Source organism: Magnolia sinica, chromosome 6 (assembly GCF_029962835.1).
Source record: "Magnolia sinica isolate HGM2019 chromosome 6, MsV1, whole genome shotgun sequence".
NCBI classification, from domain to species: Eukaryota; Viridiplantae; Streptophyta; class Magnoliopsida; order Magnoliales; family Magnoliaceae; genus Magnolia; species Magnolia sinica.
The window spans coordinates 28,028,780-28,043,921 of record NC_080578.1 but is presented as its reverse complement, the minus strand read 5'-3'; the positions used below and the strand labels follow the sequence as shown (position 1 = coordinate 28,043,921).

At 38.4% G+C, this 15,142-nt stretch overlaps 1 non-coding gene across 1 annotated transcript; it reads right to left on the bottom strand.

The window, feature by feature from the left end:
• Window positions 1-1,617: 1,617 nt before the first annotated feature.
• Window positions 1,618-1,724, bottom strand: LOC131250366 (small nucleolar RNA R71). The gene has a single exon (XR_009173290.1). It is a non-coding gene; the product is annotated as a small nucleolar RNA R71 (small nucleolar RNA).
• Between the last annotated feature and the right edge of the window lie 13,418 nt (window positions 1,725-15,142).

The following is a 15,142-nucleotide window of genomic DNA, read 5'->3' as shown; positions in this document are numbered from 1 at the left end:
TATATTTGATTTAGATTTCATCTTAGGCTAGTTCTATTTCTACCTAGTTTCAGATTATGTACAGGTATCAGTCCCTTGGGATTCGACTTCGATCTCACCGAGTTTATTACTACATCACAACCCTATACTTGGGGAGTGAACAAGTTTTTGGCGCCGTTGCCAGGGATTGATGGTTACGTTTTCTGAAATTAACTAGTTTTAGGATTAGTTTAAGATTAGGATTTTTCTAACTTTAGGTTTAGTTTTTTCTGATTTATAGAAACTAACCTATTTTCCTGTTTTGTAGGATCCTGACATAAACTTCCAATTTGGTAAACTCTTTCTAATTTCTCTACTTTTTCAATTTTTAGAATTAGGATTTTAGTTTTAGAAACTTTCTTATTCTAGGTTTCTTTTTTAGAAACTAACATTCTATTTTATTTTTTTTAGAAATTTTCTATTTTTAGGCTTTCATTTATTTTTGAAAGCTTTTCCCTTTTTAGAAACTAACCCAACTTTCCCGTTTTGTAGGATTTTGAGATAGGTTTCTAAATTGGTAATTTCTTTCTTAATTTCTTCCTTGCTATTTTTAGATTAGGATTTGTTTTCTTTTTTTTTTTTTTTAGCAAGTTTCTAATCCTAACTCTTTTAGAATCTAACTTTGTTTCCTAATTTATTTTTAGAAATTTTCTACTTGTAGATTTTTTGTTTAGAAACTAACTTTCCTATTTTGTAGACTTTTAAGATAGAAATTTCTAATTCGGTAAGCTCTTTTTCTACTTTCAATTTTTCAGATCTCTTTTAGTAACTTCCTTTCTAGTTTAGGACTTTCCTAATTTATTTTAGAAATTTTCACTTTCCTTTAGGAATTTCTTCTTTTAGAAACTAGTATACTGCTATCTTTCTTTTTAAGGATTTTTCTTCTCTTTTTAGAATCTAACTTATTTTGTTTTATTTTGCAAGTTTTTAACTTAGGGACTCCAATTTGGTAACTTCTTTCCAACCCTCTCTTTCTTTTTAGATTTTCTTTTCCTTTCTTAGGATTAGGTTTCGAATTTGATTGAGGGCTGCGAGTGTTTTATGCCCAAGTGGACCCGTGACAACACTCGACGTCTCTTGACTGAAGGAGGATTGGTTGAGGGGTTAACTATCCATCGTAGGACTAAACACCACTCAAAATCTCCTAAGTTAATTGAAGTGATGGCTAAAAACCAACCTCTTCTACCCCAACCTAGGGTGGAGGACATTAAGGATGAGAATGAGGTGCATCAAGCACCCTCGCCACGTACTTTACGAGATTATTTACAACCAGCGGGGGTGAGTACTCCCTCATGCATGATTTTTCCTGAAAATACAGGACATATGGACATCAAGCCAGGGGTTATCCAACTCCTTTCTAAGTTCCATGGGCTTGAATCTGAAGAACCATATTTACATTTGAAAGAGTTTGATGAGATCATAGCCACTTTATATTTTCAAAATGTGTCTGAGGACACAGTCAGGCTGAGACTCTTTCCTTTTTCCTTAAAGGAGAAGGCTAAGACGTGGTTACATTCACTGCGTCCTAGATCCATTGGCACATGGAATGATATACAAAGGAAATTTATAAAGAAATTTTTTCCACATCATAAAACAATTACCCTTAGAAAAGAAATCATGAACTTCACCCAAAAGGAGGATGAAACATTTTACCAATGTTGGGAAAGGTTCAAGGATTTGGTCAGTTCATACCCATAACACGGCTTTGAAACGTGGCGCATTACAAATTTTTTCTACGATGGACTGACATCTTCCATGCGCCAAATGATCGAGACAATGTGTAATGGAGAATTCATTAATAAAAATGTTGACGAGGCATGGGATTACCTCGATAATCTTGCTGAAAAAACACAATCATGGGATTATTACCCAAAATCGAACACCATGTCTAGGTCGACTCAATTAAAGGAGAAAGGTGAATTGTATCTCTTGAAAGAAGAGGATGATCCCAAGTGTAAAGTGACTACGCTCATAAGGAAAGTTGAGGCCATCGAAGGAAAGAAGGATAAGGTTAATGAAAGTGTTTGCGGCATCTATGATTGCAACATTTATACAACTGAAAATTGTCCTACAATACCCGCCTTTCGAGAAGTGTTGAATGAACAATCCAATGCCGTAAATACTTATCAAAGACCTTTCAATGGACCGACCTCTAATACGTACAATCCTGGTTGAAAAAATCATCCAAACTTTAGTTGGAGAAATGGACAAACTGCTACTCCTCAAGGTTTCTTCAATCAAAATCCAAATCAGGGGAAACCTCAAGAAGAACCGGTTCAAAATTTCATACAAGAGCTGACCCAGGCAATGCGAGATTTTATGCAAAAGATAGATTCTCGTATGACGGTTATAGAAAAGGGGATGCTTCCTGTACAACCGCTCCCCAATCCTAAACCGCATTACGAGATAAGTAATACCAGCTCTTCAAATCAAATGGAGCAAGCTAAATCCATTACCACTCTTAGGAGTGGGGAGATCATTGATAAAACCCTTCCGGTTAGGCCCGAAAAGCCTCAAGAACTAGAAGAGGACAACAATGATGGATCTAGTGAGGCCCCATAAAAATTAGAACCGGAACTTTTAGAAAAGTCAGTTGCTCCATTTCCCCAATGATTGGTCGCACCAAAACCTCTCTAACTCTCAGGATATCTTAGAGGCGTTGAAACAAGTGAAAGTCAACATTCCTCTACTTGATGTCGTAAAACAGATACCTTCATATGCCAAATTCCTGAAAGACTTATGCACGACCAAACGACGGCAGAGTATTCAAAAGAAGATCTTCTTGACCGAGAAAGTGAGTGTCATCCTAAAGCAAGACGTGCCACAGAAATTCAAAGATCCCGGTAGCCCAACCATATCATGTGTAATCGGGGACCATCGAATTGATCATGCACTTCTTGACTTAGGAGCGAGCGTTAATCTGATTCTCTACTCGGTATACAAACAGTTAGATTTAGGTGAATTAAAACCCACCTTAACCACACTACAACTTGCTGATCGCTCTGTTCGTGTACCAAGAGGGATAATTGAGGATGTGTTGGTCCAAGTTGATAGATTTTACTACCTTGTAGATTTTATCATCCTGGACACCGAACCCATCAATAACATGAGCACTCAGATTCCCGTCATTCTTGGTCTCCCATTCTTTGCCACTTCAAATGCAATTATCAATTGCAGGAATGGTGTCATGACTATGTACTTTGAGAATATGACATTGGAGTCAAACATCTTTTTCAATAACGGCAGAAACTTAGAGGATGATGACGATTTCCACGACATTAACATGATTGACTCTTTAGTGGAAGATACGACACCTCTGACCTTATCCTCTGACCCTCTAGAGACGTGCCTAGCCCACTCTCATGATTTTGATGATGACATGATTAGGGAGACGTGTGCTTTGTTGGATACTGCACCGGTACTTGAAGTTAACCGGTGGAGGTCATAATTTGAATAGTTGCCCAAAACTGATGTAGTGCCTCTACCGTCTAACCTTAAGCCGCCAAAGCTTGACCTAAAACCTTTGCCTTCTGATTTGAAAAATATGTCTATTTAGGTCAAGATGAGACATACCCGGTGGTGATCTCTGCCCACCTAGAGAAAGAACAGGAGAGTATGCTCATATCTACTCTCATTGAGCATAAGGGAGCCCTTGGATTGACGATAACGGACCTCAAGGGAATTGACCCCTCGATTTGTACTCACCGCATATATCTTAGGGATAATGCGAAGACCGCTTGGCAATCACAACGTAGACTAAATCCAAACATGAGGGAAGTGGTTAAGGCCGAGGTTCTTAAACTATTAGATGTGCCGAGGTTCTTAAACTATTAGATATGGGTATCATATACCCCATATCCAATAGTCAATGGGTGAGTCCAACTCAAGTGGTTCCTAAGAAGTTCGGGATCACCATCGTAGCCAATACTAATAATGAACTTGTGCCAACTAGAGTTACTACTGGTTGGAGAATGTGCATTGACTATAGGAAGCTGAATACTATCACAAGGAAGGACCACTTTCCTTTGCCCTTCATTGATCAAATCTTGGAAAAGCTAGCTGGTCATTCCTATTACTGTTTCCTTGACGTGTATTCAGGCTACAATCAGATTGAAATCGACCCTAAGGATCAGGAAAAGACCACATTTACATGTCCCTACGGTACCTTTGCCTACAGAAGGATACCATTCGGATTATGTAATGCCCTTGCTACCTTTCAGCGATGTATGATAAGTATCTTTTCTGACATGGTGGAGAAATATCTAGAGGTCTTCATGGATGATTTCTCTGTTTTCAGTTCATCTTTCAGCGAGTGCTTAGAGAGTCTTAAATGTGTGCTGAAAAGATGTAAAGAAAAGAACTTAATACTTAATTGGGAGAAGTGTCATTTCATGGTTCATAAGAGAATTGTCCTTGGACATATTATCTCGTCCAAAGGAATCGAGGTGGATAAAGAAAAAATTGATCTTATCTCTAACCTACCTCCACCCAAGAACATACGAGACGTGCGATCCTTCTTAGGACACGCTGGGTTTTACAGAAGATTCATAAAGGACTTTAGTCTCATCTCTCATCCTTTATGTAATCTACTTCAAAAGGATGCACCATACGAGTGGACTGAGCCATGTCAGGAAGCTTTCACCAAGCTTAAGGGCATGTTAACCACTACACCTATCATGCAGCCACCCGATTAGAGCCTTCCTTTTGAGCTTATGTGCGACGCTTCTGATTATGCTCTTGGAGCGGTTCTAGGCCAGAGAAAAGATAAGAGGCCCTACGTCATTCATTACGCAAGTAGAACTTTAAATTCTGCCCAAGTGAACTACTCGACTATGGAAAAGGAACTTCTAGCCGTAGTGTTCGCTTTGGATAAATTTAGGTCCTACCTGATCGGATCCAAGATCATTATCTACACAGATCATGCGGCACTTAAGTATCTTTTTTCTAAGAATGATTCTAAGCCCCGTTTGATATGATGGATCCTTCTACTCCAAAATTTGATTTGAAAATTAAAGATAAAAAGGGAGTAGAGAACGTAGTGGCCGATCATCTGTCTCGCCTTAATACCTCTGATTCCCCTGAGGCGACCAATATCAATGACATGTTCCCTGATAAACAACTGTTTAGAGTCTCCCATTCGCCTTGGTTCGCTGATATTGCCAATTATCTTGCCACAGGTTCCATACCGACGCATTGGACTGCACAAGATAAGAAGAAATTCTTTACCAAGGTCCGCAACTTTTTCTGGGACGATCCATATTTATTCAAATATTGCCCAGACTAAATTCTAAGGAGATGTGTGCCAGATGACGAGTATCTGATGTTTTATTTAAATCAACCTGATTTAAATGATTTTAAACTCGCAAGTATACGAATCAGATGTAAATATGGTACGTATTACGAGATCGTTCCCACGAGGACTGGTTGTCACAATTCAAAATTAAAGACTCTTCTTAACTAATCCAACAAATATTTGAGATGGTAATTGAGTAAACTAAACAAAAATCAATGAAAAAATAACTAAGAATAATGATGAAAATTCAATCAAGGAGAAGACTAGGACTTTCGAATCCACCCCTAATTATCATAAACCTTGTTCTACCTGTTGATTCACCCTAATTCAGATTGACGTCAAAATAAATAAAGCGCACTCTATGTCCTTAGTTGGGCACATAGAATGTATAATTCCTTAAAGCATATGGATCATATCTTTCCATCCATGGTTAGGCATGGAGAGATGTAGATTCTTGTTTCTTCCCCTATAGGAAACCTGTTCATGGTCAGACACAAGCACCTAGAATAATATTCCAAACAACATCCATAACTAGACTTTGGTTAAACTCTTAGCATAGAGAAGTACGGAAATTTCGGTTAATCACACTAGAAAAAGAAACAATCCAATCAGATTCAGATAAAATCAACACATACAAAAGTTATTCAAATTAGGGGCTTCATCTCAGCCCTAGCTAAAAGATTAGCAACTCATGGAATCAAGTAGGAAGACGGAAAAATAACATTTATAAAAGAAAAACTCCATCCTTTTCTCCCTGCTTGCTTTCTCTCTTTTGCTTTCTTAAAGCTCTCCCTGGATCTGCCTTTTTTTCTCTTTTCTTCTCTTTCCCCTTCTCTGGATCTCTCAGCCACCCCTCAAAACGAGCCTTTTCTTTCTCCTTTATAGCTCTCAGCTGCGGTGCAGAGCTACGCATGAGAATAGCAACCGGTTAGTTGAGAACAGAAGTCGGTGCGTGCTCCTCTTCGCAGCCAAGTTTGGATGCAAAACAGCCCATCTTTCCTTGCTTAGTTCCCAAATAAATACCGTCCCTTAGGATGTTTCCGAGTTCTCTACATGATGGACGGATCAGATCTTTCATCTGATTAAGTATGATGGGCCACAACCGCCCGGAAAAGTCACTTTTCGTGGACGTGCGTAAGCTTTCGCACGTCTGGCGTTGTGATGCTCGATGGGCCCCACATAAGCATTTTCAAGGAAATCCACCCCGTCCATTGGATGCACGACGAAATTTCGGTCAGATATGGATGGTTTTGAACATCCATTGACGCGACCCATAGAAGAAATTACAATAAAATCAATTTTGAACGTCACAGGACAGTCCTACCGTGTGCACGTATGGGCATAAAATGTAAACATGTTTTTGTAGTTCTCGAATCCTTCTACACGATGAATGGCTTGGATCAGACGTACGTGCTATCGGTGGGGCCCACAGCGGTCCGTAAAAACGGACTTTCTGTCCGTTACACGGACCAGAAACGGCAACTGCCATTTTTTAGGAAGGAAGTCGGGTCAGCAGCGCTGACCGACTTAGTTCATTCGGTGCACGGGCAGTGCACATGTGCACTATGTACACACGCTATACATATGGGGTCCACTGTGATGCTGTAGAGAAATCCAATCCATCCATCCTGTTTCTCATCTTATTTAAACCGTCTGGGTCAATTTTGAAGTATATCCAGATTGTAGGTGGGCCTAAAATTGGAGATTAATGGGCTGATCTGTCCGTTGGCCCACTTCTCGAGATATCCAATGGTTGAAATTTAATATGTACGGTTTATTTATGGCCTCCAGGTCATGTATGAAGTTTTGAGTCAATCGGATGGCGGAAACCTTGTGATCATGCATTTTGGATCATTTTCGGGCCTTTTTAACGTGAACGGCTTGATTTTCTTGGATCCCTGGCATGTAAATTCTTCAGTCTTAGTTCTCTGGAGTGCGTCCCTTGCTCTGGTACTTCGGAATGTCAAATCCATACTTGTAGTACTCTTTTTCCATCAACGCTCCTGATTTCATCCTGCAACAAAAATATAATTAAAATACTCTATTAAACATTATCATATACATAAAATCAGGTAATAATTGGGGTCTGATATGTAATATTCAACCCTCATCAGTATCAGAGTGTCATCTCCTTCTGTCATTCACAGGCCTGTGGTGGTCACTTTTCTGCTAAAAAGACCATGACCAAGATTTTACAGTGTGGCTTTTATTAGCCCACTATGTTTAGGGACACTCATGAGTTTTGTAAGGCTTGTGAGCGTTGTCAAAAATTGGGAGCATTATCCCGTCGAAATATAATGCCTTTGAATCTCATCCTTATCATAGAAGCATTTGACTGCTGGGGCATCGATTTCATGGGACCATTCCCTTAATCATTTGAAAATTTGTATATTTTGCTCGCCGTAAATTATGTCACTAAATGGGTCAAAGCAATTCCGTACCAAAATGATGACCATCGCACGGTTATTAAATTCTTAAAAGAGGACATCCTTTCGGGGTTCGGGACGCCTCAAGCCATCATTTGTGATGGGGGCTCACACTTTTGTAATAGACCATTTGAGAGCTTAATGAAGAAATACAGTATCTCTCATAAGGTGAGCACTCCATATCACCCACAGACAAGTGGGCAAGTTGAGATTTCCAGTAGGGAGATCAAACACATTTTGGAGAAAACGGTTAACCCTGACCGTAAGGATTCGTCAATCCGATTGACTGATGCCTTATGGGCTTACTGTACTGCGTTTAAAACCCCTATTGGAATGTCTCCCTTTAGACTTGTCTATGGGAAGGCTTGCCACTTGCCTGTGGAGTTGGAACATAGAGCCTATTAGGGGATAAAAAATTGAATTTCAATCTGGACAACGCTGGCTCGCTACGCAAATTTCAGTTGAATGAACTCGAAGAAATCTGGAACGATGCATACAAGAACTCGAGAATTTATAAGGACAGAATGAAGGCGTTTCATGACCAATGTATTCTACGAAAATCATTCACACCTGGTCAGAAAGTCTTTTTATATAATTCTCGATATCATCTCTTTCCAGGTAAGCTTCGATCTCGTTGGACTGACCCTTACATTGTGGTCACTGCGTATCCTCATGGGGCCGTTAAGATAAGAGATCCTGACAATGGCAAGGAGTTTAAAGTAAATGGACATCGCTTAAAGCCATTTGTCGAGAAATTTGATTCAGAGGACATGTTCATACCTCTGACTGATCCTGTTTACCAGGATTGATCTCCTAGTCTGATGGAGGTATAGGTAGGTTTCCTATTTCCATAGGACTAGGGTAGTTTCCTTTATGCTGTTTTAGGATAGACGGTAAACTTAGCACTCCTGGGAGCCAACCCAACTTTTCATTCTGTTTCATTTTCCTAGTTAGTTAGTTCAATGTTTGTGGGTAACATTACTGCAAACCCTCACAAGACTACAACTCGTCCACTAGGGGCAACCTAGGGGTTTAAAGGCTTGTTGCATATGCTAAATGCAATCGAGAGCACCTGTGAAAGTGGTATAGGTAGGATTTTATTTTTGTTATTTTTATTTTACTTCTGTTGGTTTCTCTCTTGTGCTGACCCGCTCTTACGTAGATATCTTTGGAAAGCTTCTTGATTCTTTCGTCCAGGTACTATCTTTCCATCACTCCTCTTATATTTTCGTTGTCCCATGTGCATTGCATGCTTATTTCTTTTACATTGAGGACAATGTAGATTTTAGGTTGGGGGTGGGAGATTAGGTTATCTGATCAGTGTTTTCTTGGTCTTGAGCAAAAATTGTGAATTTTTTTTTAGAAATTCTTATGAATTTGATGCGAATTTGACATCCATTTGTGACTTAGAATTTCAAGATACGTGATGTTGGTAATTTATGACTCTTGGATTCAGTTGTCTGTTAGATTTCACATTTAAGTTTAAATTGTTAATCCATGATTAAAAATTTTAAACATTGATTGAGTCATAATTTCACAAGACACATCTCGCTTGCACATTAAGATTTCAGTTCGATATGGAATGTGTAACTTGGTAATCACTAAGCTTGAAAGGATTGAGTAAATGGTCTTTACCATAGGTTTGCTCCCTACAAGTGAAGGTTTGATTCCTCAAGGTTGACATTTAAAAAAAAAAAAAATTTTGGGCGACTGGGTTTTACCATAGGTTTGCTCCCTATAAGTAAGGACTTGATTCCCCTCCCCATCGATGGAAAATCAAAAGCTGGAAGAATGAAAAGAAAAACTGTAAGGAAAGTTTGGTTGTCTTGAATACCCTTTTTGATTATCAATGTTATTAGGAATTTGACGACTGGATCTTTTAATGATGATAAGTCGAGATTACACTATACACCCATGAAACTCAATGTTTAGAATTATTCTAATTGATGGATTAATACTTTGAACTTGATATTGACGTTTACCATGTGCTTGAATCTAAGAGAAAGTTATGCCTAACATTCATGAACCTTAGAATTCTGGAATTTGGATAGTTTTTCAAAAATCACTAGAGAAATTCTCCCATAATTCTCAACTTATTTTTCGCATGTTTTGCTTGGGACTAGCAAAACGCTGGTTGGGGGTTGTGATGAGGGTCAAATATTGCATATCAGACCCTGATTATTGCTAGATTTTACGTATATAATAATGCTTAATGGAGTATTTTAATTGTATTTTTGTTGCAGGATGAAATCAGGAGCGTTGATTGAAAAAGGATATTAAAAGCATAGATTTGATACTTTAAAGTCATCAGAGCAGGGGACAGATTCTAGAGGACTAAGACTGAATGATTTACACACCAGGGATCCGAGGAAATAAAGCAGTTCACGTTAAAGAGCCCCGAAACTGGCGCAGAATGCAAGATTACAGGGTTTCCAATATCCGTTCGGCTCGAAGCTTCATACATGGTCTGAGGGCCATAAATTAACCGTACATATCAAATTTCAGCCATCGGATCATTGTAGAAGTGGCCCAACGGATATATCACCCACACATCAACAATTTAAGGCCCACCTGATGTTTGGATCTGCTTCAAGTTTGGGTTCAACGCTTAAAATGAGATGGATAAGCAGATGGTCGGTGTGGATTTTATAAAAACATCAAGGGACCCACTTTATGTGATTGGCGTGCACACAGAGCACGTTCACTTGCGTTACACCATACCAATAACGCAGTCAAAACGCGTGCTGACTGAGCCTATTTCGAAAACGGCAACTGCTGTATTTTTCGCCTGCGAACAGAAGTTGCGCATGATTCTTGTGGCCCACCACCGTGCTGCAATGATCTGATCCGGACCGTCCATCAGAATTATACAGCCCATATCACCAAGACCTAGGTGACGGAATTGTAAAATACAAGCAAGGATTGGTTCCCAACCGTTCAAACGCAAGATGGACGACTGATTGGAAGGACTTGTGGGCCACGCCGAAATCATTCCAATTTCACCATTCCCCACTGATTTTCCGTAAGAAATCCAATGAACGGACTAGATTTGTCTAGAAACACTGGGAAGTGGGCCCTACCAACATCCAGCGTCAGTCCGAGGGCCCTGTTTCCGCACGTCCGCGAGTTCCGAATGTTCCGGAATCTTGTGGGCCACTATCTTTAATCAGATGGATGATCCAAACCGTCCATCACGTAGATCATCCAAATATTCCCCAAGGGACGTTGTTTCTTTGAAAAGAAACATTAGAAAGTGGGAGTATGGTACTGTTTTCTTGGCTGCCGAAACAGGTTCTGCGTAAACTGCAAAAATTTTGAATTTCCTGAACTACCTACTGCTGCGTAAGGAAAACTTCAGCATGAAGTTTCAGCACCTCCTAGCCGACCTCGGTTGCTTATAAGAAGGAGAGAGAAAGAAGTGATGGGGGGGGGGAGATTGACAGCTGGGTTCGGTCGGCGGGAGAGATCAGATTTAACGAGGAGGCTTGACTTGGGGAGGCCGTCAGACAGAGAGCAAGTTTCCTGTTTTGTTTTGCTTAATTGTCTTTTATTATGAGTTTTGAGAGATTTAGTCTTCCCATGTCAGGCTAAACCTCTTAGCTAGGGCTAAGAGGTGAAGCTTGTAGCATGATGGGAGACTTTTTGCTATGCCCTTTTGTTTAGATTGAACTAACGTTGATTCTAGTTTAATTAAGGGAATGTTTTTAGTTTTTCATGGTCTGTTGTGACTAAAATTACAATGGGTCTGCGATAGCTTTGAGCATGTTCCTTTACTTTTTATGTTTATGATGTCAAGAAGCCCTGTTGTTCACCATCGTCTCCTAGGCATGGTCGGATGACGGTACCCTTCCTAACCTTCATAACATGTTGATTGGTTGGTAATTAGTTTAATTCTGTTGTTTGCTTTGTCTCCTGGGCATGGTTTGGTGATGGAATCCATTCTAATTCATATACTTTTCATCTCTTTAAAATTATATCAGAGGAAGTTCAGTTCAATTTCCATGATTTTTGAAGCAGGCATAAGATCTCCTTGATCTCTACAATTGGATCCTTTGAATCCCTAGTTTCTTATCTCTGATTTCTCTTAAGTTTTACATTAATCTCTCACCGTTATTCATCAATTTATATTTGATTTAGATTTCATCTTAGGCTAGTTCTATTTCTTCCTAGTTTCAGATTACGTACAGGTATCAGTCCCTTGGGATTCGACCTCGGTCTCACCGAGTTTATTACTACATCACAACCCTATACTTGGGGAGTAAACAGGCTTCATCCTAGAGTTTAATTCTATGTTTAGATTTTTGGGATTTGAACGCTAATTGATGTACGATTGATCGCAATGTTAATCACAAATCGCCATTAACATTAACAAAGTAATTAATATTAGTTAACATGATAATAATAATCATTATGATGGCAATAAATAGTGTGATCTATTATCATTGATAATATTTAAGAATGATAAATAAATACTAGTATCTAATATCTATCAGTTGTAGTTTTGTTTATAATAACTAGTATTAGTATAAATAACCTGCTAATGGCTTCATATTTAATAATCGCAATAATTAGAGTAACACAAATAATTTACTTTAGGGAGATAAGATGACTTACATTAGTCGACTCGACAGCAAATCAGGCTTTTAATCCCGATCCGTTTCCAGTAGCCCCACCATGGCCACCACTTCTTTCACGCTCCATCTTCTTTCTCCCCTTCACTCCTCTTTTCCTTGTTGCTTCATCTTCTTTTCTCCTCTCTCTCTCTCTCTCTCTCTCTCTCCTCCTTTTCTTTCTTCTATTTCATTTCTTCTCCTTCTTTCCTTTTCTTTTCTTCTACATATGCACTATTAGAAAGCCTATCCACAATTCTGGCCTCGACTCATTAGCCGAGTAAACTCGGATGAAGGTGGTTTGGCTGATAGACGAGAAACAACAACCTGATCTCCAACCTTCTTCTTCTTCTCTTCCTTCTTCTATTCTCTATTTTCTTCTTTGTACAACCAACGACCGGCAACTGAACTCAACAAAACCTGTCTTAACCTGCATAAAATCCTACAAGTTGAATCCTCTTGACTTGGCAGTAAATTGAGTTCGAAACTCAATCCATCAGCTGCATCACAACTCTTACTTTCTGCCTCTCAGCTCATCTTCTCCTTCCTTATTTCCTCCTCCTTCTACTTCTCTGCTTTCCAAATCAATCAGCAGGAGTCTAGCCTCAGACCCAACTCCAGTGCACCGCAGGTGTGTGCATAGGTTGTGCACACACACCCTAATTATGGGGCCCACAGAGATGGTTTTGGTTAATCCACTATGTTTATCTATCTTATAGAGGTCCTTTTAAGGTGTGAGGTAGATTCAAAGCCTAGGAGGGCCACACTAAGCGATGCTTGGGTTCTAATCGATGATTTCTATCAATCCTTGACAATCTATTGGTCGGATTGGCTTCATATATTAATGTGAATGATTTCACATGATTCTTAAGTAATTCAGTTCACAAACTATTGTGTATATCTCCATCCAATCATTCAATTAAGTTATTTTCAACGAATGTTTATCTTTATAGTTGTACACTCAACTGCAGCATTTGTTTCATAAATCAATGGTCAGATTGATTTAAAATTATTGATTTATGGTCCTAGTAGTCCTAAGAACCATCTAAGTGGTCTTTAATGCTTGATTTAAGCCCTAGATTGTTTGATTAGTACATTCAAGTGGTGAATCACTTTACAAGATGTTCTAGATATGATGAATGGTGGATCTCATGATTCAGGGTTCTAAATCTAAGATGGTCGGTTAGATTACAATAAAGGTGAATGTTCAAATAAGTTAGGTTCGTATTTATATTAAGTTAGGTTACATGATAACACCCAAGTACTGAAAAGTGTGGGATGTTACATTATGCTAGCCTCGAAGATGATGTTTTATGCCCACATGAAGCATGTGAAGATCCATTGCTACTTTATTCACGAGAAAGTCATGACAAGGGATAGGATCGACTTTTATTTTTATAAGTGACCAAGCGATGGATATTTTCACCAAAGCACTAAGTATGGATAAATTCAATCTCTTTAAAAGAAGTTTAGGGATGGTAGATGTAAATGACACTTGATAATGAGGGAGAGTATTGAGAATCATTGCCAAGTCCTAAATTAGAATACTTCGTAATTAAGTAAGCTTTGGTTGAGTCAAATAAGATAAATGGTTGATTAGAAAAATTTCTTCTTAGAGTTATGATGTTAGTAAGATTAGAAAATATGAAGTGCAATTGTTGTACACAATACATGTAAAATTTTCTCCTCTCTCTCTCTCTCTCTTACTTTATGAATAATTTATTTCTTGTCTTGTAGTTTTTCTTTCTTTTCTTTCTAACTTTCTTATTTTATTTTATTTTTCTTCCTTCTCCATATATATTAAAACCCTCGTCTCCAAAGCCTAGCTTGTGTGATTTTGTATACTCTTATCTCACTCTTTGACAGATTAGAAGTAAATTTATATATATATATATATATATATATATATATATATAACAATCAAGTAAATGTGCACCTCACATTTAGGCTCTCTCTCTCTCTCTCTCTCTCTCTCTCTCTCTCTCTCTCTCTCTCTCTTTATTTTTTAATCAAAGTAAAATTGTTTTCAAATCTTACTTAAGCAATAAGAAGCCTATTAAAATTATCTTCAATCACAAGAAAAGTAACAATCAATCAAAACTAGCCAATGACTAGGTAGAAGAGAAATAAATTAAAAAAAAAAAAAAGATAAATGTAAGCTATGGTTGCTTTAAGGACTCATGTGGGGTCCACAAATATTTTGAATTAATTTCACCTACCGCATGCATGTCCCCTATAAGGATGTAAACACATCATTGTGTTAAAATTATCATGTGGAGACACATGAAGAGGGCAATTTACAACACTATTTTTAAAAATAGCGTAGCTTTTAATAATTATCCGCTAAATCTCTTATAACTTTCTCAAACGGTGTCGGAATTACACGTCATTGAGCTTATAAGAAGGCTAATGTGATAACCTTACAAATAGAGCAAAATTTACAATATTTCAATTTATTTGATCTCTAATAAGAGAGTTATCATTTTTTGTCCTAGATTTAGATAATTAACTAGGCAATGGGGTCCCCTAGTTTGATGTAGGTCTAGGGGGGCTAAAAATGCAATAACAAGGTTTGTGGGGTCATGGACCACCTCATAACAGGCTCCATTAAGAAAATTGAAAGAAACTCAAAAATAATTCAGACTATCAAATCTGTCCATAAGACACTTGGCATGATCTTCCAAGTAAAAGTCTAAGCGTTTAACTCGATTCAAATGGTCTTGACTATATTTAATGGCAATAGCTTGAGGTGGGATCGTGGGTTCATCATCAATGGCATGATCAACCTACCCAAA